Source organism: Struthio camelus, chromosome 10, assembly GCF_040807025.1.
Source record: "Struthio camelus isolate bStrCam1 chromosome 10, bStrCam1.hap1, whole genome shotgun sequence".
Classification (NCBI taxonomy): Eukaryota; Metazoa; Chordata; class Aves; order Struthioniformes; family Struthionidae; genus Struthio; species Struthio camelus.
The window spans coordinates 12057496-12085291 of NC_090951.1; the positions used below are offsets into that span (position 1 = coordinate 12057496).

The following is a 27796-nucleotide window of genomic DNA, read 5'->3' on the forward strand; positions in this document are numbered from 1 at the left end:
TGAATCCCTGAGCAAAGGGAAGATATGTTCCAGGTGATCGGGCTAAATCTAATCCAAATTAAATCCATGATCCACATCTATGGAGATGTGAGGAGTCCTGGCAGCTGCTGCTTTGATCTCCTGATCCACTCAGATTGAACTGAGTTACTCATTAATGGAGGTGCTGATGAAACCACCTATGTGGGGGTTGGTTTTTCAGCTTGTTTTGCACTAGGTAGGCCTCTCGGTGGGAGTAAAAACAATCTGAAGGCCACTGGAAATTACTGAAATGAATAACAGCCTCTCAAAGAGGATTACAAGGGACAGCAGAGCCTGGGGAACTGGGACCAAGGAGGTAATAAGTGAAACAGTAAAGTTGGAAGCACAAAGCAGTGCTGAGAGCAAACACAGGCTGAGCACTGGGAGGAACTGAATTCTGGCTCTGCCTCCAAAATGCTCTTAATTAGAGCTGACTGGAAGCTCTGACCTACCTTAGAGGTTTTGACAGTGACTTGAGATGTGGATAACTTAGGGTGAGTGGTTTTTGTTAATGTTGACTTCCAGATTGCTCTTGGATGCACTGGTAAACGTGTTGGGTAAGTTGTTAATTTTAGATTTAAATGCTCTCAGATTTCCATAAAATCTTACTGTATTTTTTAATTTTCTCCTGTTCATTATATATTACTCACAATATAGAAACTGGAATAATTCTAAACCTTCCTTGGCTCTCAAGATAGTTCTTAAAGCACCCTAATCTGCGAGCATAAAACTACATGAATGCACACACAAATTATTCCCTGTTATTACACTCGAAATATAAGGCAAACACAAAGAGCCCAATTAGCCTTTCCTAATCACCATTAAACTGACATGGGAAGGATGAAGATCATAGTAAAAATATTGGTTTTGAAATGGTTGTGTAAGTTGAGGAGTTCCTGCTAACCAGTATTCACAGATACAATTCCAGTGTCAAAATATTCTCTTACGTGGAGAATTGGGAAAGGGCAAGAATAAGGACAAAATGGTACCAAAAATGTTCTGTAAAATGCATGTTTCACTTCATAAGGGGTGCTGTCATAATTTTCTTCTAATTTTGACCTTTGTGGGTTTAACATCACAATGCTGTGGTTGGAGCTTTAGATCCAGCTGGAGACAAAACCCTAAAAATAAACCTGATTTGTTCTAAGGCAGAAAACTGAGGTCCATGTAACTTTACCGTGCAGTTATAGGTGTGTTCAGGTTCACTCAATTAGTTCCTACAGAGAATCAGCTGATAACCCTTGCAGCGCCAATTTAAAACTAGTAGCAGGAGCTGCCAAGAGACAGAACAGGCAAGTTTCCTGCAGCTTTATATTTCCTCCAGAAGCCTTCTTCCAAATGAGTAATTTTTCTCCTACTGCTAATTCATTAATATTGCCATACTGCGCATTACTGTAAGATGTGGGAGTTTTTCAGAGTGGATATTATCACTGTGGCTATAAGCACCGAAAGGCAGCATGGTCCTGAATTGAGCTTCGTGGGGCTTCTGCATGTGATGAGTTTGACTCATTATGGTCAGGTCTCAATGATTCTGGGCAGCTCCAGATGAGGTGTCCCTGCCTCTGCCTGCTTTTTAAGACCCTCTCTTCAGCAGGCTTTGAAGCCAGCTCTGTGCAGTTAACGTAAAAGCTTTGAGCTGAGCAGCAGTCCCAAAGAAACAGAGCTGGACCGTATGAGGTGAGTTTGAATTGGCCAGGTCACTAGCAAGGGGGCATTTTAAGTGCAATTGAATGAGCTGTCTGATCCTAAAATTTGATTAAGAACAGATAAAATTATATTGCTGGGCAGGGAGAGACTTCTCTGAGACCAGTTCAGGCCCTTGCCTAGGGCAATCCATGAATATTCAGTATAATGACCTCTCTGATAATGCAGCGATCACCTAAACATACAAATCATGGTAGCTTTTTGTCCTTAAAGCAGGATATGTTTTTCATTATTTTTCTCCTGAACTGAGTGGTATGCCTTGAACTCAACTGCTCAGTGGTTAACTGAGTGGTTAACACATCCTGGTGGCTGTATGCTGATCCTGGCTATGCCTTTCTCATCATCTGATTGATTGTTTGAAGTCTGAAGTAGTTGGATGAGCACCTACTGAACTAGTTTCCGATTATCCACGTGGCATAAAGCACGCTGTGAATGTGGGAGCATTCACGTTCAGTCTGCAGCTCCAATAGGGATGTTCTTCCAGACAAATTAAGGGCTGAGCTGCTTTCCCCGAGGCCCGCACCCGTTGTCACACAGGAGGTCCCTTTCCAGCAGGCTGAACACAGCTCCGTGCTTCCCTGCACACGATGTGCCAGCAAATGCCCGCATCCTGGGGACTCGGAGGAGTAGGCTGGTTTGTGTGATGGCTGGCAGTGCATGGGATGTTGCCAGCAGGCTTCCCGGGGGTTATCTCTGGCTGTTGCAGGGCCTCCTTTACCCGTTTGGTAGAGAGAGAACCAGAAGGAAATGGGATTGTTAAGGGACCTCAGGAAATCGTTGTATCTATACCTCTGCTGTTCTGGACAGGTTATCTTTAGCCCTTTCTTAAAGACCTTCAGGCTAGTATGTCCTTCGCTAGAAGGCTTTAGTGCTTCTTTAGTATTCAACTGTTCTGAGCATTAAAACATCTTTTTTTTCTGATGCCTAACATGAATCATTCTTACTGCCATTAAAACCTACTGCTTCCAGTCCTATCAAATATGGACAGAGATCATGCTCCTTATGCCTTTGCAAAAGAACTTCAGGCTACACAAATACATTCATTCACTGTCTCCATGTAGGACTGTTTTGGGGATTTTGACCTCTCTCACTGCTCTCCTTTGGACTCTTACCAATTGGTCAAGGTCTGTCCTGAAGGGCACTGACCAAAACCAGATGTAGTTTCCCAGCAAAAGCCTCATCAGTATTGAGAAGAGTGGAAAGGTTGCTCTGTTCGTCTTGCAGTCTCTCCCCTTGTTTACGCATGCTTGTTTGTCTCTATCAGAATTGTGGCATTCTTGATTCACACTCAGCTATAATTTACTGTAATTGCTAGGTCCTTTTATAAAGAACTTCCATCTAATCAATTTTTCCTCCATCCTGTATTTGTCCAGTTGATAATTTTTGCATGCCCTAATTGAAATGCATCCTATTGTTTGTGCGAGTTCTCCAGCTTATCAGGATCATTTGCAATTCTGATCCTATCCTCCCACACATTTGCAGTCCCTTCTGGCTTGGGATCATTCACAAATGTACTGAGAATACTCTATATTCTCTCTGCCAGGTCACTAAAATGGCATTGAACAAAACTGGCTCAGGTATTCCTCTGGGAATACCTTTGTCCTGCACGTCCTTCCGTTTTGACATTGAACAATCAATAACTCCTCCCTGGTCTTAGTCATCCAATCTCTCTTGCATCCACCCACAGTAGTTTCATCTACATCATGTAACCACAGCTTGTATAAAAATATCATCTGAAACGGTGTCAAAGACTTACTAGATGAAATATGACATTTACTGTTCTCCCTTATCCACAAGGTCTGTTACCTTGTTGCAAAATTAAATTATATTGTTTTGACATTAGTTTTACTTGACAAATTCATCTGTGCTGCTGTTCATCTCCTTCATATGTTCCATGGGCTTGCAAATCATTTGTTTGTTTGTCCCAGAACTCCTCACTGCTCTTTTATTCCTCTGCTCTGCCATCCTCCCCTCTGGTAAACATGGGCACTGCCATTTGCCGGTTTTCCCATGCCTCTTCCATGAGCTCTCAAAGGTGAGCCCCAAGTGACATCCCTGATTGGTTCAGCCTAATGAACTACAGACTATATACTTCAACAACTAATTGGCTGCAGCAACCTGGAATATTTAACTTACTCAAGTACCCCGAGTCTGTTTTTTTTTTCTTAATGTAAATATTGATAGATACTTTCATCGCGGGTCTTAATTATTAGCCACCTACATGGCATTGACCTTTTGATGAAGATTATGGCAGAAAAGGATGCCTTGAAATCATCTGCTAGCAGCACTCGCCTCCGCGGAGCAGCAGTACAAACCAGCTCTCCCTGCTTTTCCTCCTACCGTTCAGTCCCTTACAGAGCTTCCTAGTGGTACCATGTTTTGTGATTTCTCCGCGCTGATTTTGTTCCAGGCAACTGTGCTATTTGTCAATGTTTACCTTGATAGGCAAACGGCTGGACGCTTTGTAAAACTACTTCTCACAGGCTTTCTGGGGGCAAAGAGGGTATATCCTGAGTTTGGGGAACTTGCCAGTTCATAGAGGCCCTTTCCCTTGTTGGGGAGGGGAAGGGGGAAATCTGGGCCCTACAGGGAGTTTGCTAAAAACTAAAAAGGCAATGAGTTTGACGTGTGGGCTGTAGATATCAGGGTGGCTTGGTTAGCTGCTTTGGCCTGGTGATTTTCTTATTGTGTTGGTTGAAACATATTTTATGCTCTCCTTTTTGGCACAAGGAAGCCTGTGGATAAGGCTGTGGATGGATGGGTTGAAGCCAGGTGTGCAGTTTTGGGATGTCACGTGCCCTGCTCTGATAGCAGCCAGGAGGCAACAAGCCTCCTGCCTTTGGCCTTGGTCCGTATCGGGGATGGCCTTGCGTGAGCCTGAGAGGGGCACGAAGCAGCCTGAGCAATGCCACTGCTCTCTGCCAGGGTGCCAGACTGGGGCTCTGCTCGGGAAGTCCCTGCTGCGCATCCCAAGCTGCTTGGCAATCTAAAATAAGTGCATCTTAAAGTCTCTCCTATCCCTCATTCTAGGTCTATGCTCAGTCAGTGTAGACTAATTAGATGATCTGGGCCTTCATTTTACCATTTAAGAGGCATGAGGCAACTGGTAAATATCACAGACAATCCTTGTCGGCATGCGTAGCCCTTCTATTGCATTTCTAGCTCGTACTGACAAATACAGCGGAGCCAAAGGACAGCAGCTGAGAGGAAATTGCAGACAGTGGAAGTCCTGTGGCCTAACCCTTCATTGTGATATATGGAAGAATTGTGTTAATTTATATAAAGTGGCTTTTGCTAAGGCTGCTTCTACTTGAATTTGATTTTGAAAAGAAGAAATTATTCTGCCTCCTTACTGCAGACTTCATAACGCTTGCTGCACTCTTCCGGCAGGTCGCTCAGTACCTGGAGCATCCCACTGCTTTTGTGCCGTAGATGAAATAGTGTCCGTTGTTTCTCCTTGTTCGGGCCTGACCCCTCCTCTTCCACCTGCCAGTCCGCATCGCGGCGTCTCCGTCTCCGTTCCTGCGGGCTCAGCCAGCGTGGGGGGAGCCTCGCGTGGAGGATTTAAATGAGACAGTCTTGCAGGGTCTGGCATCCCCTTTCTAGTCTCAGTCCTTGGCTTCTCGCAGTTGTGGCCGACTCCTCCTGTCGGGGTCCTAATTCAGCCTAATAAACTAACTAATAAACCCTTTACTACTAATGAAGCACTACTACTTTCACCCTGTGCTTTTCTCCCTGAACCTCTGTTGCATCCTTCTTTCACGTATAAATCCTCTGCCTCATTTTCTTCCTTATTACCCCTCTCCTATTTGTTACTCACCCATTTTAAGATTTTTTTTTCTGTACCTGATAGACTGGTAAATGAGAATTGGATGCCTGATAATTGGATATTTATCTAACTCCTGTGTGAAGATAAGATTAGAAAGGTCAAGGCTAGATCATTCTGAAGGAGACTAATAGGAGCTAATGAATAAATCAGAATTTGAAATAAAATTTCTTCCTATTTATTGTTTTTAAGGATAAAACCATGGAAATACTAAACTGCATTGAAAGACAATTTAAAAACTAATAACTTTTAACACAATACATCATCAGTGTATGGAACTTGCTGCTTTTGGGCATCAAAACTATAGGGAGGTTCACAGGACAAGGAGTAAGTCCATGCAAATAAGTGCATGGATAATGTGAATGCATACCATTAGAGAAGATGAACTAAACAGAAGAAATTTGTAAAATTTCTTGCATATATTAAGATATGTTTACAGATGTGTGTTTGTGTGTGTGCAGTCAGAAATAAACCCTCTGGCTTCAGATCGTAACGAAGCTCCACCTCTGGAGAGTTTTGCTATGAAGCGCTAGCTGCGTGCGCGGTCCTCTGAAGCACTTGGTGCGCGGCGCTGTCGGAGGCGGCGCGCCGGACAGGCCGGACCCCGCTCCGCACGGCACCCCCTCCCGCACAAGTGCAGCGTGTCCTGGCTATTGAAGCATCGTTGCCGGTCTCATTACAGGTGCCTGTTGGTTTTTGCTGAGGACAGCAGAGCTCGCACCTCTGTGTTTTGGAAAAGCTTCAGCAGACCTCTTGATGCGAACGCGTTGCTAGCTGGATTGCAGCTGTTTGAATCTCGTAGTAGTAAGTGCGTAGAGTAAGGCTGTGCAGGAGCAGGAGCCTTGCGCTGCCGGTGAGCACCACGAAGCGGCTCTGTCTGGGAGGACCCCTTGGACCATCTCTCTTCCCCCAGATACGTGCACACGCATACAAATACACACACACGCACACACACACATCTTCCTAAGAGGCGTTTCCTCTTATTCTTTTGTTTGATTATTAAGCACCAATATTTTTGCCACTGTTTTGCTACTCATTCCATCTTTAAGCCTGATGCGAAGTAGCGTGTTAGATCTAAGACCAACCATAAACACTGTCACTGACCGAGGTGTGCTATTTGATCAGAAACAACCGCAACAGCATTGGCAATAGAATAATAAAGCTAAGCACGTCTCTAGAGGGCTCTATGCACCGAATGATCGAAGCCTCGTAAGTCCTGTCAGGCAGCAAAGTACGAGTGTAACTCGTTGGCAATAGACACGCTGAGGTAGCAAGCAGGGGTCAGTCTGCCAGAGCCCAGGTAAACTGTCAGCCGTGGGGAACAGCTGGCGCTGGCTGTATGTTGCCTGGTCTCCTGGGTGCGCTAGGCATGGCTGAGGGCTGTATTGTGCTTGGGGCTGCATAAGGACAGAACGAACTGGAGACGTTTTCACCCAAGGAGTGCAAGTACAAGATGATCCTGAGCAGGGTGGGAGGTTGTGGTGAGGGAGCACGTGTCAGCAGCGATGCCCTGTGCCTTGGCGTCGCAGCGGTATGGCCAGGCCATAGCCACATCCAGGTTTGGACCGGGGACGCGTAGGCATCAATAATATTAGAGGAATAGATATTATTGTAACACTTTGATAAATAGCTACAGCAAACAAGGGGCAGATAAGGTGCTGTGATAAAAAGACAAATAGGTTACAGAAGATACACTAGGAATAAAACAAGTTAGATAGCTTTATAAATCACATCAAGGAGTTATGTGATACAGAACTTTGCTCTTTGCTAGCAATGCTAATGGGGAAGTATGAGCAGTACCAGAAACCAGGAGAGCAGGACAATGGTAAATGAGAGAAGTTACATGTAAGGAGAGGCACTAGGATTACAGGAAACTATTTTCGATGTACCATTTAGACCTGACAGGTTAGGCAGACCTGGTTTCAGATCTATCCTGCTGCTTTTATCAATGAGTTCATCTCAAAGAATGGCAAAAATGTCCACAAAGCACTCAGGTCCCCACAGAAGCTCCTGGTGAATTTGGTGGCCCTTGGAGAAGACCTTGTATTTGGTTTCCCTTTTCTGTTGAGCTGCTATGTGCTTCCTGACCCCACTGCATCTGGAATCACACCTCGTATATAGGGGAAACTGGGTCAGGGGCTTCATCCACGGCCAAGCAAAAGCGTGTTGTGCAACTCCATCCGTAAGGCAACAGGAGAGAAATCTCAATAGGCTCCTTCTGGAAGGGATATGGGGGCAGATAAAACATCGGCCAACTGGGGATGTTGGCAGCATTTCTGAAAGTCCTTCTGGAGCTAGTGTATTTCATCCCTTTTTATAATCTTCTCGAGCTAAATGACACATTGATAAACTGTCTAGGATAAATAGTGTTTTCCAGACATTACCAGACAGTGGGGACTTTTTCAATGATCCTTTGTCACCGTTTAAGATCAAAAAGGTTTGTAACCAGTGAAATGGGAGGAAAAAAAGCTTCTTGATATTGCAGAGGGTGTTTAAGTATCCCATTGTTTAGTTAACGTGTTTTGACAGATGTGGTTTCAAGATGCATAAAAGTCTTTGAAAAAAATACCTATATAAACCTCATCGGTTGAAGATTGGAATTTAGATTTACTTCTTACTGAATAGAGCTATTGTGTTGTACCATGAAGCTAGTGAAAATGCATAGCCATAACACTGCTTGGATTTAAAACACTGTATACCAGGTGGACTTGCACGGAGTGATCAGAATACTAAGTGTCACTGGTGGCTTGCAATGAGACTGAGGGATTATTTGTTTTTAGGAAGACAGATGAGTACGCATACTGTAAAAGTGTAAAGAACCTCTGATTGGGGCACACATGGTATACAGGCCCAACATATTTCATTATGATTAAGCAATATCAAACACTAAATGTTGGATTGCTTATTACAGTCATGCTATTGCTCCCTGCATGTCTTGGCAAGTTAATCTGTGCCTCTGGCTCAGCAGGAGCTGGGGCATTTGGAGTATGCTTTATCACTTGTTCTCCTCCTCTGATTTCTTTATCTTAAATAAGGTCTATGCGTGAGAACAGTGAGTCTACACTTTGATTCATGTGTCAGGATTTGACCCAGCATCATTGTAATCTCTCTGTTGCATAGAGAGACCCTGACAGGGTCTGCGCCAGGTCTGAGCCAGGCAGCGATAAGGTTGGTGCTGCCAACAGATCTGCAGCGTCCTGTGAGGCTGCACGGCAGCACCTGCTGTGTTCAGCCACAGCTCCCGGTATTGTGGTAGTTCAGGTATTTTCAGGGTAACAGGAAACGGTGGATGTAATCAGGGTTGTCGCTAGTGTGTTGCAAGTCCTCTCCTAGCTATTAGCAAAGAGGCACTTGTTGCTGCTGTTTTTAGCTCAGGGGGTGGAGGGATCCCTGGGGCTTGATTCCCGTGTCCCTGGCCAGCTGTAATTCTCAGCATGGTGGGATGACATGAACAAAAAAAAAAAAAGAGTAAAACATTGGATATCTATAAGCATATTTGAAAAATCAATCCAATAAAATATTCAGTGAATATATTCACCAGTCATTTATGCAGCTCTATAAGCTGAAAATAAAGATGGGAAGCAAGAAGGTAAATCATTATATGCCTTATTTCAAATAAATTACAGAATCACAGAATCGTTTAGGTTGGAAGGAACCTCTGGAGATCATCTAGTCCAACCTCCCTGCTCAAGCAGGGTCACCTAGAGCATGTTGCCCAGGATCACATCCAGACGGGGACAAAAGTTGTCAGATCAGCTATTCTTCAAATATGAATCAAGCAGTTTTTGGTCCTCCGTAGCAGTATGTTAGTGAACTACACTTTACTAATATTAGTGTGGCTCACCAGGGCCTGCTATCTGGGTCTTGCAGTTACACTGGCCAAATTATTAAGTTGCTCAGATTCTTCATGCATTTGTTTGCTCATTTCAGCTACATATTGCTAGACATCCAAGTAGTTGTATGTCATTGTTTTTACTCCTGAAGTGTTTGATTTACCTTATGCCCTTGGCAGATCCTTCGTAGCAAATTGTTTGCTGAAAAATAATTTCTGTGGCTATCTTCCCATTTGCTTCCATTTACTGCAGCCGAGGCCTTGAAGATTTCTGTCTCTTCATCTTCTTGTTATTCAACTTCATTTAGTTATTAGTCTGTGAATATCCCTGAGAACTTAAAAATCTTGTCCAGATGGATTGATGGCTCATTATTAATAGAAATAGCTTTTCAGAACTCATTTGTATGTTCTGTTGGTATGTTCTGCCCTGTTCTGAAGAATTCATGTCTGCTCTAATTTGAGAAAAGACTTTGATTCTTAATTTTGTACCCAAATGCTGGAATACTAACTGACAGCTTCTCTTTGCTTTCCTTTCCGTTTTAATATACACAGCATTTAAGGCCAAATCAGGCAATATCACTCTTTGTCTCTTTAACTGTTAAATTCAGTGGAAGTTTTGCCGAGTGAGGCTAGAGGGTTTGGGCTAGTTACTAATTCAGGCACTGCAGAAATATTGGAAGAACATGTATGTTATCTCTTGTGCTTTAGACGAGCGTAAAGAAGGGTGTGAGATGAACAAAGAGAGGAGATGTCAGGGAGTCTCAGGGAGCAGAGTTGGGAGAGAGGCTGCTGGGGGATATGAAGAGGGAAGATACACAAATTTGGGAAGGAATATCTGAGGCTAGAAGTGGAAATGATGCTGAGATGGCTGGTGGGGAGAAGAGATGCAGAAAAGGGCTGGAGAAAGGGAAAGAGATAGGATACGGCTCTGAGTAGCAAGGTCTATAAACCGTGGACACATTTCAAGTTTTATGGCAGCTGCAGTTGGATGCCCCAGCGCTCAGTAAGTACTGAGCTGTCTCAGCAATATCAGCAATTGACACATTTTCATTCTGGAGAACTATTCTGTTGCTCCAGAAGTCCAAATTCTGTCAAAATCCAGGTTGAGTTCAGCTTCAGCTAGAGAGCAGGGTGCAGGGCTTGCCCATCCTGCATTGCTCTGCAGATCTTTTGGTGCCAACATGGAGAAGATTGGCTGCCACCAGTGTCTGCTGCTTCATGCCCAGCAAACTGTGCTGAGTTTTGCAGTAGACTGCAAAGTACCGATTCACTTTGAGAGAATCAAGAAATCTCTCTAATACTCTGCACCCACAGAATCATCTTCAGAGAGAGATTTTCACTTGACTTTCTCAGAACTTAGACATGCAGTATTTGATGACTTAGGCAGAAATAAGTCTATTATAAAAGCTAATCTTTGCATTACACATTGAATCCATTATAGGTTCTCTCTATTTTAATGAAAAGCCTGGATGAATGACTTAAAAAAGAAAGAACTTACATCATAAATAGGACTGAGGCAGTTGCCTGAAAATTACCATGAATAAGTTGCAGTAAATAGTGTCTAAATCAAATGAATAGTAATACTCAGTGGAACTGTTGAAAGAATTAGGTATTACTCAGTGTGAGTAAAGGAGACTTCACAGACTCTACATTCTGTGGCATTTTTGTGCACCTTTGTAAGGGACAATATTTCCATACCATTTAAAAGACACGTTCTGTCCTTTTATGTTGAGATGGTGTCTCTGACACGAGAGAAAGTTTATGGCTTGTAACAAAAAAAAAAAAAAAAGTGACTCTTTTATAGAGGAGATATGGAGCTAAGATACAAATTGAGCTCTTCATGAATGACTCGTAAACAAGCGCGTGAAGCATGTGCTTCCATGTTTTGTAACCTCAGAACTAGCTGAATGAAGCAACACAAAACTCCTTGTGGTTATTTCGTGTATTGGAGAAGCTAAAAGATGGCATAGCCCTGTGCACATGCAGTTTTTTTATTGTAAAGTACTAGTCTTTCACATTGCAGTGCTCCGCTATGGAAGAAAATGATTGCCAAGCAGATTTAAATAATTGGGTCAGGACAATGATTACAGTGAAGTTTTGCTTTAACAGTTAAGCTGCTATTTTGCTCTCAATGACACAAGAATTTTACATTGGTAAGAGAGATGAATAGCTAGCATATGAACAGTAAACAAACTTGAAACACCTCTATATATCATTTTTCTATTTTATTTCCTTTCCCAAGATCTACTGGGCTGTACAAATGTTGCCTTGTTGCTCATTACTATAGCCAATATGTTTTTCCTGCTCTTTCACTTACCTGTGAGAACAGCATACTCGAAGTAAAGCTGTTATTTATTTATAGGACAAATGGAAAGGTACTTAGAGGAGATCAAGCATGTAGAATGAAATGGCAAGGTTTTCTTTTGCGTGGCAGATGGAAGTGCTGCGCTGTCATCCCTCATTTGGAAGAGCCTTCCCATTGTGGATGTTCTAACTTGTCTATCTCCATGCAGAGTATCCATGCCTGCATGCGCCCTGTTGTCATGGGTACCCGTGCTTGTCCATGAACCCAGTACAAACAGAGCTTAAGCAATCACATACACACACAGAGAAATTTCTCTTTTCATCAAAATAGCTGAATTTTTGTTCATACTCCTCTTGGTCTCTCTGCAGATGCTTGTTTATGCTAATGCAGTAATATGGAGCCAAATGTCAAAGTACAGCTTTCAGATGGGGGTAAAAGGACAGATTTTCCAAAAAGAGTTGTCTCCTGCAATAAACCGAGGGAATTGGTCATGACCTTATGGAGATGAAGGATCCCCAGGAAATTGTGGAGCTGGCCTAACTCCCAGCCACCCTGGCATTCGTGGTCACGGCCATGGGACTGACTTGCTGCCAGCTACTCTCCCTCCCCTAGCCAAAATAGAAGCAGCAGATTGGAGGTAAATCAATACAAGATAAAGCATCAAGTAAGGATTGAGGCTTCCGGCCCCCCTGTTCCACCTACTCTGTCAAAATTTCCCAGCCCATGGGCTATGGGTTCCTAATTTTTGGTGGAAAACACAGGCTGATCTCAAAATGTAACAGAGATTCAGAGGGAGGAAGGAGAGGATGCCAGATGGCTCTGCTTTGCACCTTCTTCAGTTTTCAGGATACCGCTTTGTGATTTGTCATAAACTTATCACTCTGCCCCCATCTTTGTGCTGTGGAATGAAGTTAAACTTTTGGCCTCCTGGCTGCATCTTTCCACGGAAGTAACAAAAGGAGGTGGTTCCATGAGGAAGGATGAAGAATGCTTATCTTTTAGTTTGTATATGTGCAAAGGAGGAGAGTGGTGGGGGGGCATGTGGAAGGAAGGCAAAGAAGCTCTTAAAGAATATAACTAGCAGAGCTAGAAACACCCCCTTGCTACACACAGCAAACATCTCATTCCTCTGAATCTGGCTGGAGATATCTTAAATCCACGAGAGGCCAGAAGGAACTATTTATTCACCTGATCATTATCCAGTGTGGAATTATAGCCTGAATTCAGGAACTTTTTGAGGTACGTTATTTACTACAATACAAATCCAAATGGCACTTTCTTTCCTAATTTTCTTTGCTCTCTTCCTCCTATGGCAGCGTAAGACAGTGAAGCAATTCCACTGGGGCATGGTGGGCCACTAATCCTACTCGGAGAGACAGCAGGATGTGCTGTGCTTTCAGATCTCTGTTTCATCGTCCTCCCCTGTCCTCCTTGTGCCGTCCCTTCAAAGCTTCCACAGTAAAAATTTAAATGATCCTGTTATTCATTTTCCACGCTATAACTAGTAGGAGTCTGATAATGTATTTTTTTTCACTGTGCAGTCATATTAGTCAATGTTGTTTCCTTATACCATACTTACTATATCAAGGACTAAACAGTGATAAGAATATGAATACCCACTGCATGACCTTAATAGAAGCGTTATGATTTATGGAAATGTTAACTTTCTTTTATGATAATCTGCACAAACACAGTGTATATAGTAGAATGGAATTTAGAAGCGTCTAGTTGGGAGCTCTAATTTTTCTAAGTTGAAGAGATAATTAGGCACCGAAAACAGGTCAGTTGTAAGCTTTTGGAGCACGTGTCATTTTTGCGTAGAAACCAAGACTATGTATTTAATTCACGTATTCTGATACAATTTTCTATCCAGGCTTTTAAATTTACTTTTCTAAAATTTGAGGTGATGTCTCAGCATTTCTAAGTTCAAATCAATGGTCGTGTTTACACTAACCTATTTAACAGGATGGTACTAACTTATTCAAAGCAGTCACCCCTAAACATCCTTATTTATAACTTTTCAGTTTCTTCGGTGCCTGTGCAGTGGTACAACACACAAAATGAAGTGTTCTGTTCTCAAGGGCAATGAACTTTTTGTACAGCCCAAAATAAACTGTGGATTCACCTGTGTGCGGTTCTTCAGCTGGCCCATCCAAGCAAAGCATGCAGTTGTAATGGGATTTCCATGCATATTGTGCATGCATGGCTTCCTAATGAGAAGACTGCCCTAAAAACTTGCCCAATAATACAGTATATAAATCAGTATTTGCTATTGTTTCAGATACACGAGACTCAAACACGCTTCTTTGTTTCAGAGACATCCAAAGGATGAAGTGGCTTTTACTATAAATTTGCAGACGCGTTAATTTCTACCAAGAAATGTAGCTAATTCATTAGTTTGCAAACAACTGTATAGACAGTATTTTTGTTTTCTCCAGAGAGTAACATGCGAATATGCAACCTAGGTAAGAATAATTAAATCCTTTATGTCTATTCCTGCTTTTAAAGTTCTTCAGTGCTACTGAAGTGGCTGCAAGGACATAGCCTTATTCTGCCAAGAGGTGCTTTTGCTTCAGAACATATCTATATGGAAATAAAGATGGCTACAAGTATAAGTGCTGTGCTGCACATGTGAGCTCTGGTCAGAATAATAGCTTTAATACAAGCATGTGTACTTTCTTGACAGCTCCTGCTATATTTTTGGTTCCCCTGATGGGAATTCTAGGCATTGAGAACAAATCCCCTTTTCTATCCAAAAACACTACTCAGATGAAAATTGCAATTTAGACACAAAGGTCATGATTGAAAATAACCTGTGCAGCTTGTAACAGGAGAGTCTGTTCTTAATAAAACATTGATCTTAGTCTTATTTGTCACTCATAACATGGTTTTCTTTGCAAAGTAAAAACCGTCTCCAGAAGGTCTGATTTAACCAACAAAGCAGTATGGGGAGGTTCCTGTTTTCCTGACTTTGAGATTGTTTTGTGGGGCAAAATTGTATTAAGCTTGCATTTAAAAGGAAACTCTGCAGGAAGACAGCACTGAAAATAAGCAGCATTTTCAATCCGTTGTTACCAAAATTTTGACTTTTTTTTGTTATGACATTTGGTGGCAAATCTGTTAGGACTGAGAATTCACCCCGTACATAAAAACAAGCTGTATTTTTTTCAGCTTCATCTCCAAAGTTCTTTCAGTCCCTGGAGTGAGCTGAGACAGCTTACGTTAAGCAGGAGGTCTTTTGATTGCTATTTTTGTAGTTTTGAGCTGGATGTCATGACAATCGGCGTGATAGGTGGGCTTAACATTGAGCAGAGTATGAGTTATAAAAGATATTGTGGTGCCGGGTGTGTGTACTGGGTGGCTGAGAACTTTCTCTCCCTTCCAGATTATGACGCTGGGCTCTCCCTTCTGGTCACTGCCTCTCAAACCCCTCACTTTTGGTTCTTGCAAAATAAATGGAGCAACGCCACATGTATATATATATGTGCACATCTCCCACATTTCAGAGGTGTGTCTAAGGCACGCAAGACTGGAGTCTTATAATAAGCTTATATTTAAAAATATATTTTCAATACATTCCAATTAGCTTTCTCTCAGCAGTTTCTTTGCTTGTCTCTTGTCATAGGGACAAATCAGTGCTATGCTAGAATTCAGTCAAACTCCCGTGAGCTTGCCTGTGGGAGAGAAACTGCTCTTATTTCTGTACACAAATGCTTGGTGTGTGCTCACGCGCTGCTGGAGTGGGAGAGCTGTTCAGGCACCCTGCCACCACTCTGGGAGGAGAATTCCTAGTTTCGGTGGCGGCTGTTGAACAACAGCAGGAAATGCTCCACTGTTTCCAAATGCCAAGGCTGGGAAGGGGTTTGGAAATCACGCAGTGTCTTTGTGGAAAACAGGTCATGATTTGATACCTTTTAATCATCTCAGTGAGTTAACAAAAGGACGGTGTCTTGCAGGTAAGAAAATCTGGTGAGCAGCATCTCTTTCTTTGTTGGCTCTGAGAACTGATTTAACACTGCATCTCGTTAAGCTTCCACAGAATAGGTCTGTCGCAGGAACACCGAATCATACTAGGACCAATATTGATTGTTCCAGGACTGCATGAAGCAGGAGCTGTTGCAAGTACTTTGATCATTTCCCTTCTCCACAGTGCATACACTGCTTTTGTGAAGGTTTTAGAAAATCCAAGATAAATAGTTTTAGTCAAAGGAACACGGTGAGAGAGTGAACCATCATTATATACCTGCAGGTGAGAGCGGAATTTTGTGCCTGGTACAGTGAGGCTTGTACATGAATATCACCCATCCCATCTGTTTATCAGTCTTACGATCACTCAAGAAATTCTTTGCATTTTTAAATCCTTAGTTTTGATTCTCATGGTTTTGTCAGCAATTCGTACGTGATTGGCAGAACTTTGGATATAAAAGCCTACTTTAAGCACCAAAAAATCAGAATCAATCATGAGACTTTACAGCTGCTGCATCTGGGTTCTTTTCACTGGCCTCCTAATGCTGAAACACGGAGGATTCCCACTTGCAACTTCCTCTGCTACCACAGCTTTAAAAAACTTAGTTAAGAGCTACACTGGTTTTGGATACTTTGCTGTATGTTTTGTGGTAACCTGATTCCAAATACTTGTCTCTGTGAAAAACACAGATACGGCACGATGCACACAAATCGTGAACGCTGTATTTGCAGCAAGGTGGGTGCAAACGACTGAGTTAGCACTGCTCGGCAGGCGGGCTGTGGTACCTGGTTCTTGCGCGCGCTCCCAGCGTGCTGCAAATGGGAAGTCACACGTTAACCCAAACTCCCTGCACGGCACAGCCTGACTCAGTGCTGAGCTCTCGCTGCTCCAGTGACAGCAGAGGTACGGTGCTGCATGTCTGACTACACCCCGAATTGTACTACTCTGGCTCTGCTTGCTGCTGGTACAGTGAAAAGATTTTTTTCATTTCAGTGATTGAAGTCTGTGACATCTAACCAGTGACTCAGACAATAAAATTGCAAGTTCTTTTATCTCTACATTGTTCCTTAAACAATCTGATTCTGCATTTTTCATTTGATATGTACCTTGGCCGAAAACCTTAACAATATTTCACTGTAAGTTTTAGCTGTTCTGTGAGGTAGATTGCTGCAGTGCCTTCTCAAATAATAGCTATTTCTTCTTTAGGTTCTTTGCTTGAAGGCTTCAAAGTATATCTACAATTACCATCTATTAATCCAAGAGCATAATCAATCCAACACTGCTATTGTATTAGAAATGGTTTTGATGTTTTCTGTAATTTAATTTCATCTGAAAAATTTGAAATACAGCTTTCAGCTCCATCACTCATGTCATTTGTATATGACAGGACAGTGGAAAGATTGAGTTCAAAAGTTCAGGCATGCAACTTGTTCCCAAGCTCTTTCTGGGTTACATGATATTTATGCTTTCTGCTTAGTCCTTCTCTTTAAAACCTATAGTCACATTTGATGCTTTGAAATTCTATTCTGCTTTTATTTCCTTTTTCTCTTTTGGTATCAGCAGCTTGTAGAATTTTTTTTTTTAACAATAGAATTGGTTTCTTTCTCCTTTTCCAGCATTTTGATGTCAAATGCTTATCACCAGAAACAATCACTTTCCAATTAAAGCACCCTAACTTTAGCTTACAAGAGATTATTTATGGAAAAATAACACAAAGGTTTCATTCTCACAAGTAGAATCTCAGGTTTGGGAATAACGCGACCATTACATTCGTATTTCTTCCTAGGGACGGCTTCCATTTGTTTGCTGTCAAACGGATCTTCAAGGCTGTTTGACCTTCTGCTTAAGAAAGGGCCAAGTCATGCAGGACTGGGAGAACGTGTCAAAGACAGATCTGGAGTTTTGGCAGCCTGGAGCCACCTCAACCATAGTGGCAATCACTGTGGTATTGATTCCGCCGCTGAGCTTGTCGAAATAGCTCCGTTCTAAAGGGCAGAGTCGGAATAGTCTTGTAATTGCAGCTTCTGAAATCCACAGCGTTAGAATTGAAGTTTTCCTAAATCTATTTCAGGGCGTTCTGGTAATAGACAAAATTTTCATACAAGGGTCAACCAAAGACTTGGGTTAGTTAAGAGTCTTTTAATGAACGTCAGCCAGTTTTGGTCAGTTCTTAAAAAGAAAGGGGCAAGAATCAACTGGGGTGGCAGCATTTCTCAGTGTTCCTATTGGGGCAACGAGCCAGGACTAAAGAAAGTAAGATAAAATTGGTTACCTGTTCTCCCAGCAGTGCTGTATGGATAGGTAAGTGTATAGCTTTTGGTTTAAATTGTGTCTACATTATTGGGAGCACTTTGTATTTTTCTCTCCTGCCATTCTGCCACCAAAATATTTGTCTTTAAGTCACTGAGCCTGAAAATGTTCACTTAGAGTCTATTTTTGATAACTGGACTTTTTTTTAATATTTAACACATTTAAATAGTGTCTATCTTTTACCTGAGCTTTTTTCTGAATTTAAGTTTCTTCTTTCAAGGCCAACTCACTGCTGCCCATAAAGACTAGATGCATTTGGGAAGAAAAGGCTGTTTACGTGTTTGGATCAACGCCGTATTTATGTGGAACGTCCCTGAGCCCCTCTCATCTGCTGGTACCACAACAGTCCTGTCGAGGTGCTCGACAGGAGACCTGTGGACTCTTTGATATTGCTTGCTGCTTTTCCCTGCCTTTTTAAGGGTAGACCTATCGGTCAGGTTGAAGCTTATCTGAGATCACATGGTCTCAGCCAGAAAAGTGATGATATTAGCGTTCTGTTTCCTGGGAGCAGCTGGGAATGGCTGTTTGAACAGAAAACAGAGTCCGCACGCCTGTCCCCCGCGTGTGGCTGGCTCTGGGCTCTCGCTGCTATCAAACGCTTGTGGCAAGAGAGGAAGATGTGGGGAAATGTGGAGGCATGCCTCCTGCTCGCAGCATTTGAAGGGAAAAATTGGGGTGAAGGAAAGGTGGCCGGGAGCCCCCTAAGCTGCCAAGGCACTAGGAGTACGCTTGGTCGCGTGGTGCTTAAATGTCTCTCTGCATTCCCACTGCTCTTTCTGAGGCCCCTGAAACCTCTCAAGGACCCAGCTGGCTGCCCAGGAACAACTCATTGCAGGATTGAACACAACTGATTATATTTGAAATTGTCTTTAAAATGGTTAATTCATTTTCTGAAGGTCCATCATGGTAGTAGAAATCCAGTATCTTTATTAAACCAAACTATTTTTGTGTGATCCTGGGTTCAGAAGAGAGCTTGTTAAACTTTTATGTGTACTGTTCATTCCATCAAGGTTACTTATCTTTGTTGCACAAGAAAAGGAAACATATCAAGTGAAAAAATCAGTTTTATAGTTGGCAAACGCCTATATTTTGTCTTCCTATGATGTGTTGTCATTCATCATCTAACCTTTGGGAAATCACGGGCACTCTAACAATGTAAGAAGCCAATAAAAAAGAAAATGATTTCAGTAAAATTGTAGCTAGGGATATGTAAAAGAGAAATGCCCCCGGGTAATAAAAATTACCCATGCAGAGTGGCTGTGAATGTATTAGGCAGGCGTACTGTGTACAGCACGCTGCGCCAGCTCGGCGACAGGGTACGCCTGCTCGCCAGGCTGCGGCTTCGAATGACGGCGGGAGAAAGAGCGTCAGGAGAACAAGAGGTCAAGCCCAAAGCGAAGGACTAAGAAGCCAAGTACTTGGTAAGTGCTCATGTGTCTTTAGCTATCTCTTCTGCCTCTTTGTTAGAGCTGTCTCTTTTGATCTTGCCTTTCTCGTTATTGCTCTCTGCTACAGAATTTGGGCTCAGATCCAAGGTCGAGGCCTGCTCCTGCTGAACATCTCCCGTATCCTTCCCCCGTTAGTCAGCCTGTCTCATTAGAGTCTGGCAGGCTTTCACAATGCCATAGTAATGGCACTTCTCACTCCCTCTTCAGTGCGTTATAGTACTGTGCTTCTCTCCAGTTCAGACTTGGATACGTTTACCATCCTTCACCCCTTTGGGCTTGGTTGCCATAGCTTCAGGAGGCTTCTTAACACGCGGATCGTCAGTCTTCACTTTACTGGTTTTTAAAGACCTATCCCTGATCCATGCCCTAGTAATGAACCATGGTCCTAAATATTCTGAGCGAGAAAGCAGACTTTCACGAAAACTGCTTCTCTCAGCAAGTCCTGCTCTGACAGATTGCTATCTCAGCAAGCAGCACTACTCTGGGCGGAGGTTTAAAGTTTACTGGGTGTTCTCATTTTATATTTTACCTTTTTTTTAATTTCACTTTTTAAACTTATTGGTTCTCGAGCTAGCAAGAAAAATAAGATTGGGGTTAGATCAATAGGTGAGGTAAGTGACCTCGGTAAGTGGAAATATGCCCTTCCGCATAGCCAGAAGTCATCCTACAAAGAGCACTTCACTGCCGAGGGCAATTGCCTGTTCTGCCTGCCTGACCAGCCCCTAACAAGCAAAAGTGACATGCATAAAACAGGGCACCGTTGATAAGAAATTACTCCAAATAGAGGAGTAGTTCTGCCAGCGAGCAGCGGTGCCGTGGAAAAGGTCCCTGAACCTTGACCTGAAGTTAGAAAAGTCTTGCAGAAACACTAAGTCTCACAGTGCAGATTAATGTCCTTGCCTCATAAACAAGTCCAGACACAATCCCTCCTTCTCCACAATCCCTCCTTCTCATCTACTGCATTTTATCCTCATAGACTCTTTATTAATAGGAGTCTGCTCCTTTTCCATGTGACTTTATCCGTTCGAGATGACATACATAAAGGATTTGCAGTGGAGGCCTGACCCCCCCCCCCCCATGGCAGACACTGCATTTCCTGGCTCGCCGCCTCCCTGTTGTCCACCCAGCAAATGTAAGCTCCTTCTTTCCATCTGTACAGACTTTCACAGCTCCTTTTGTGAGCAACTGTGAGTTTTCTCTTTGAATCATACTGCTGCTAAATCGAGTCCTTTGTATCTCCTTATTATGATTTTTAAAGAGCTTAGCTAATCCTGTTGGCACAAATATTCAAGCCGAAAAGCTGGGTAAATGAATCTATGATGAGCTCTGTGCTGTTGTAGCTAGACGTCCTCTGGTCCCAAGCTAGATGCTTTAAAATGAGCTGGGCTATCAGTACGCTCCACTGCCATCATTGCTGCGCCTGAAGCAGAGGCATGCCCAAAGAGTCTGAATTAATAACAACTTTGCTGATTTTATTCCAGCTGCCCCAGCTGTTTGTTTATGTAGATAGCCAAACAGCAAACACCCACGGAGCCGTTAACTCTGCAGATCTTCAGCAAGTATTTCCTAAACTGCTGCTGACAAATTTCTGACAAGACCTTAATCTCTGTAAAATCTATTGGGTGTTGTCAAAGCAACATTAGTCAGGCTGTCATCGGGCCGCTTTGCGGGTGTGACTCAGAGGTTTGCATTCCCATGCTCCGCGCTGAAAAGTGAAACTGGGCAAACTTCACGCAGAGACGGAACTGCCTGGAGCTCTGACCCACTGAGGAGGTGGTGCAGGGTATCGAAACACCCTCAGGTGTGATTGCAAAGAGAAGCCTGAGCCTGGAACGGTTTCTCCTCCTCTCTGTGCTCTTAGAGGGAATTTTTATCTTTGGAAACAAGTGAAAATTACTTCTCTTTTCAGTCTTAGGAAAGCAGCAAGTGTTCTTCTGCCCCTACTAAGTTGGATGCAAAAGGAGAAGAGTGGAAAAAGAAAGAGGTGCTGCACAGCTGAAAAAGTGCAATTGGCAATGATTAAAATAATAAAGTCAGGTCCTAAATTAGCACTCCTGTTCACGTTGAATACAGGAGCTGTTCTGCATTATCCCTCCTATAAACCCCCAAACAGTTGACTGCAAGGGGAGCCAGGTGTGGAGGAAGAGGCCTGAGAGAGCAGAGTGCCTGTAGCTGCACCTTGCCTGCATTCGAGGGCAGAGCCTGCACCTGGCTGTTTGGTGTCTGCCCAGGTCTGAAACGTAGTAGGAATCCACAAAGTTTTCTGAAGCTGAATTCTTTATCTCTGGCCGTCGTATGATGCCAGCTGCAACTAGAAGAGTTGTTGCTGTCAGCAGTAATAGTAGCAAACAAAGTTACCACATCTTCTGAAAATGCAAACAAAACAAAACAAAAAAGATCACCAGCAAAAAAAGAAAGGCAACGGTTCAAACAGAGCCCCTGCGTATGAGCAAACAAAGATGCCTGTCAGGGCTTAAGCGGGCCAAAATGGCACAGCTGTAGCACCACATTAGTGAAATTGTATGAGCCTTTTTATTTTCAAGGATGCAGACAGAAGCCACCTGAAATACAGGATGCTTGGAAATCCCACACAATACCGCAAGCACACCCCCCCCACACCAACGCGCACGCACACACGCTCTCGTAAGCCATACCAGCTCTTTGAGCTTCCTTTCTGAATCTCCTCAGGCCAAACGACGTTAACCCTGCTAGTGGTGCCGGAAGCCAAGTGAAGCTGCTCTCGCAGCAGCCCGAGCGTGTACCGAGCTACAGGACACCCTAGCAAAACAGAAGCTGAGGCAGAGCTGCGAATAACCTTCTCTTAGAAATCACTTCTGGGCTCACAACTATGAAGTAAAAAACTGGCAATTGTGTTTGAATTTCGAGGCCAGGCAGCAAAGGCCGGTGACTGTGGATATTATTTCTGTTGCCCAAGCTGGGTGCATCCAAGTGGCTTTGTAAGTACCTGTGCGCAGAATAACTTCAGCAGGGAGCCTGCCGGTGGGAAGGGGGTAAGTAAGTGTAAGGTAAGGTAGTGTGTGCGAAACCGAACCAGTACACTCTCTGGAAAAGAGGGCTCAGTGTCCCTATGAGAAACTGAGTCTTGTACCCATGTAGAACTGGAAGTCTTTGAATAAATATAGGTAAATATAAGCTATTTTTAAGATAAATACTAGCCAGTTGGTTTATGAAAAGGCTAAGAAGCACAGAAGAGCCTTAGTGCAGGCAGGCCACTTTATACATTTGGCATAGCTTCCACTGGCTGGGTGAGAGGTTGCGTTTTGTCTTTGGAGGAGAGAGCAACTGGGTGAAATAGCCATTCCTTAAAGTTCAAGAGAGAATTGAAAGCTCCGACTCACAAGCTCTTCTTTTTTATCTTCTCTGTTCTCTAGCATATTCTCGCACAATCTCCTCCTTTCCTTCCTCACCTCCCATGGTAGAGCTTTCTTATGGGAATAGACTTTGGATACAGGGCAGCATAATTGGTCTGGCCAAACCGAAACGTTGCTCTAGTCACAGGATATAATATATGATTAGATAATCAGATAGACCAATTGCTTATCACTTTGTTTTTAAATTGAAGCCAGGAACCAGCTGGGTTAAATTTTCAGTCTGATGAAAAGATTAGATGAGTAGTTTATATGAATAGAAAGTTGTATATCTAATCTCCTGCAGCTGGCACTGAAAACTAACCCTGCGTTCACTTTGGGGCTGGAACACTAATGATTTTTGGCCAGAAGTGGCTGCACCAAGAGTTCGCACGCTGTAGCAAGCGTATGACTCCATGGCAACCACGGTGTCGCTCTGCAATCGCAGCCCTACCATCGCCGCACAATGGCACAACGCAAGAAAGGAAAAGCTGAAGAACAGGTTGTTTCAATCATTAGAGGGCACTCTCCTAAGAAGTAGGCCCTTCTTCGCTAGCAAGGACCGTGAGATTGTTTCAAATAGAAAAAGGAAGTGCTGTCCCTGCAAAAACTGAAAAAAAAAAAAAAAAAAGCATTAGCTTGTTCCAGATTAGCAGACTCTCTTCATAGTTGACTCTAATACGTCTAGGCAAGAGGGAACAATTTCTTCATCATCAGAAAAGTACAGATCTTGATAAACTAGTGGCTTAAAATTTTAATGCAAGATCTCAGAGTGGAAAATACTTTCCCTATAAACAGTAAATAATTGAAGAGGATTTTCTTACCAAAAAACCCAAGAAAATCTGATTTTAAATCAGTGTGAAGATATGAATCATAATCTGCAAAAACCTGAAGGCATTAATCTTTTGAGAAAATATTTACATAAGCGTATTGTAACCTTATTTGGGGATTTGTTATGCACTGGTTGGAGAATATATTGTGCAGACAGTAATGTAGGAAAAATTAAGATTTGTAAACATGTTGTGTATTACAACTGTACTATATATTGTTAGGGTTCAGGAAAATTTGTGGTATCGCAGGGAACTTGCATGGGAAATGATGCTTTGCTGTTATCCGACTGGTCACATGTTCATAAATGCAGGTCATACAAATTTTTTTGTCACACAGTACAGTAACTTCATCAGCTTCTTCCCACGGTTCTACTGTAGCAGGTGAAAAGGGAGCAAAGCACCTCTGTCTACCATTAGTAACAATTTGGTTTTGCCCTTCAAAATATAGCCAATTTGCCACTCCTCTTTGTAGAAAACAGCTGTGCATCTTAAAATGAAAAACGCTGAGGCAATAAATCATGAATAATGTGAAACAATTTTGTTCTGAAATGTTTCTACAATAACATTGTGATGCTCTTGGAGTACCAGCTGCAGTAATACTGACTACCTTCATGTCCTAAAACCAGTTTTGTAAAATTTCACTAGGCCACTGCCTATAAAACATGTACTTAGATTAAACAGAAGTGTTCACCTGTCGTACTAATTAATTCCAATTCTAAAAAAAAAAAAAAAAAGCAGTATAGCTGCTTATCTCTTATACCTGGCAATTAAGCATTATTGAGCAATGCTGGCGTCATGAAGCACATTTGGTGTGCAGAATAAGAGCACACAACTCTTGGAAAAATTGAGATGACACTTGGCTTAGGAGTCATGGTACTGTGCGCTGTGCAAAGGACACACAGACAGGTGAAACTATGTCTTCGCTGGTACGCATTAGCAAAAAAGCCAATATACGCTCGTGTGAACAAATACACTGAAAATCATCGAGGAATCTCCTTTTACTGAAGCAAAACAATATGTTGCAATGAGCAAGAATTGATTTCTTTCAAGCTGCTGGAGATATCAGAGAAACATTACAGACATCACCACGTTGATCACTAATTCCTGAAAAAAAAAACCCAAAACCAAACTCCCCACAAAAATGAAGTCTTCTGAGCGATTTTGATAGTACTGCCATAATACATATTTTAAGAGATAATAGTTCCTGTGGCAGCAACTTATAAATACAGATGTGCAGATTGATGTAAATGGAACAATGACAGTTTATATTAGCTAAGGATTCGCCCCAAAGAACAAAAATAAAATTATAAAAAATTCATAAAAATCAATCAATAGACTGAGAAACTATATTAGACTCTCAAATCCTTGATGGGCACATTTTGATTATACTAGAATTTCTTACTGTGAAGTGAAAGTCAACAGGGAGAGTAATGAGGCAATGTAGTGCTTTACCTTGCTTGTCTTTTATAATAATTTAGTTCAAGCAGGCTTTGGGAAAATCACACTTTTATTTCAAGATCCAAAAGATCAATACAGCAGTATAAATTTAGGGCTTGAGGGAAAATTTACTCAAAATTATTTCATCATGAAAATGCCAAAGGCAGATGCTTTTATTCAATCTGTTACTTTGAAGGGACCTTCTAATCTTAATTCTAAGTTAAACGTGGCTGTTGCATCACCAAAGGCAGAACGTGTATCTCTTTCAGTCATGCAACGTTAGGGATATATGTATAGTAACTTGATGGAAAAAACAGTATTTACACATTTTGCCATAAGAATCTATACAAATACTTTGGACTAACAGCTGACTCTACAATGAAAAAATATTTTCACTTCCATACCTACAAGATGTATCTGTTGCTCTTTGCTTAACCAGTGCTTTTCTATCCCAAATGAACAAGGTCACAGAGCGTCTGAGCCAGCAACATTCTAGCTTCCAAAATTTTTTGGAAATATCAGTGGAAAAACAGATCAAGCTGAGCCTCAAAAAATCTGTGCACTGATAAATCAGCATTTTCCGTTATTTCTGTTTTTGTGAAAGCATGTGTAACACAGAAATGTTCTAGAAACTTATGGAATCACCTGAAACTTGCAATGAAATCATATACTCATGTAAGGATGTACTAAAGAGGGCCTAAGGTGACCTTAATCACTCAGCATTAGACCCTGTTCCCCACTTGATGGGATGGCGCTGGCAGGTGAAGGGCTCTCAGGGTGTTACAGCAGCTCCACACTGGCTCCGCGCTTCCTCACGGCAGTCCCAGGCGCTCAGGTCTCGGACCACAACGCCTTCCCAAAGCGGGAGAGGAGCTGAAGCACTGCGTAGCAGTCAGGTGATATTTTGCTCTTCTTCTGACACGCAATGTGGGCTGGAAGGTAAAAGGGAGGGTGATGCTCCTGTATCACACGCTGTGATCACAGCGCAGAATCCTTGCTTTTCCCTCAGTTCATATTGGGACTGCAGCTGCCTCTGGTAACATTGAATTTTCATCTATTGTGCTGTGAAACCAGAGGAAAATATCTTGACCTGTATTTACAACAGTTGTGCAATTTTCAAATAGCAAAAGGAAGGTTTACTAACCTAACGTTACTCCTTTTCAGACAAGGAACAGAAGCTACAAATGCACTGACTGTGGCTGCTCAGACAGTAAAGTGAGCTGTTAGATTCTGCTTGGACAGCAGGATAAAAACTTAAAATACAGAGGGATGAGCAGCAATAGAAAAGTAAAAAACACTGGTACCAATTTATCAATGCTGGATTCTTGTCCAAGTGTAAGGTGACCACTTGTTACAGCAACCTTCCCTTTTCTGCCAGGTGCAGGTGCTGCCCTTCCACAGCCTTTTCTGCCAGGTGAATGTCTGTGACAGAAAATTTGCATTGGTTTATATACTTACGATAAGAATGAAAAGAGCTTCTCACGCAATGTAGTTACTTTTGGCTAACTAGAGCATAGCCTGAGGAGAGACACGGTCCTACAAGATGAGAGGGCTACCAAAGAGTCATGGTTTTAAAATGCTTGAACCAGTGTTAGAAATACCGCTGGGTTGGCTAGTCGTAAGAGCGGGATTTGTTGATTCACGTCCCCAGGCTCTGCAAGAGACAGCGTCTCCCTTTTGTTGCCATCACTGAACATTACTGTGTGTTAGCCAGACCCACTGGCCAGGCTCTTGCAGGCTGGGACGTGAGAGACCCTCGTGGGAGGGGAGGATCCTCCTTCCCTGGGACATTCCTGGGAAAGAGGGAGTTTTGGGGGTGCGCAGCGAGTAGAGGACTGGCACGGCTTGGAAAGAGGAGAGGGAGAAACTGCTGAGGGCTGGGAGTGTATACATAGCTGAGCCTCCGAGGTAAGGGGAAGGAAATTTTCTCAGGGACCCTCGGGAACTTTGTATAGCTCTATGTAATTCAGAAAGACACTGGCTAGACTCGGAGCAAGACCACAGGAAGGCTGCAAGGACACAGAGGCCAGGGGAGGTTGTGTTCCAACCTTTTTTTGTTTTGCTTTGTCTCATTCTGCAGATTTGAATTTTCCCTGTTTAAGAGGTACTTTGTTCTATCCGGTGTCTGAATAACCTTTAGAGATTGGGAGCCCTTACTGCACTTTTGGTATGCTCACAAGGTAGATTGCCCTGGCCAGATTTTGGAGGTAAGAATCTCATTACATGTTCCAATGTTGAATCTCCCATATACCCAAACTGCCTCGGTGGGAATTCTGAAGATGCTGAAAGTGCATATCAGGCCTTCAATGTGAGAGAGAATGATCTTTACCATAGAGATAAGTCCTACCGGGAGATAAGCGACAATAACTGTCAGTGGAATCTCTAGAGGAAAATGCTCTAAACTGGTCTCTCAGACATTATGGTCTACCACTGAATTATATCAGTTGCAGAGTCAAATGCAGGCAAAGAGAGAATTAACATTATCTATGTGTGCAATAAAGCTGGTCTTGCTCCCAATCTGGCTGATGGTATCGTTTCTGTGGTTGGCATTTCAGCTGGCTTGCAAATGAGTTTAATTTGTGCATATTGCAGAAGTTTTATTCCTTCAAATCCTAGGACAGGAGAACGGGAAGTTCTGGGTAACAAACAACATAAAATAAAACGTGAGTTTTTTCCTAAGGATTGAAGGAATGGAGCCTTATTTTCTACTGAGATTTAGTACAACAGAGGTAATTCTTCTAACTCTCAAGG

The 27796-nt window shown here is 42.6% G+C and overlaps 1 long non-coding RNA gene across 1 annotated transcript; it reads left to right on the plus strand.

Annotated features, from left to right (window-relative positions):
* The first annotated feature begins 323 nt into the window (after positions 1-323).
* On the plus strand, positions 324-27796 carry LOC138068387 (uncharacterized). Its single transcript, XR_011143194.1, has 3 exons — positions 324-575; positions 18183-22421; positions 27126-27796. It is a non-coding gene; the product is annotated as an uncharacterized lncRNA (long non-coding RNA).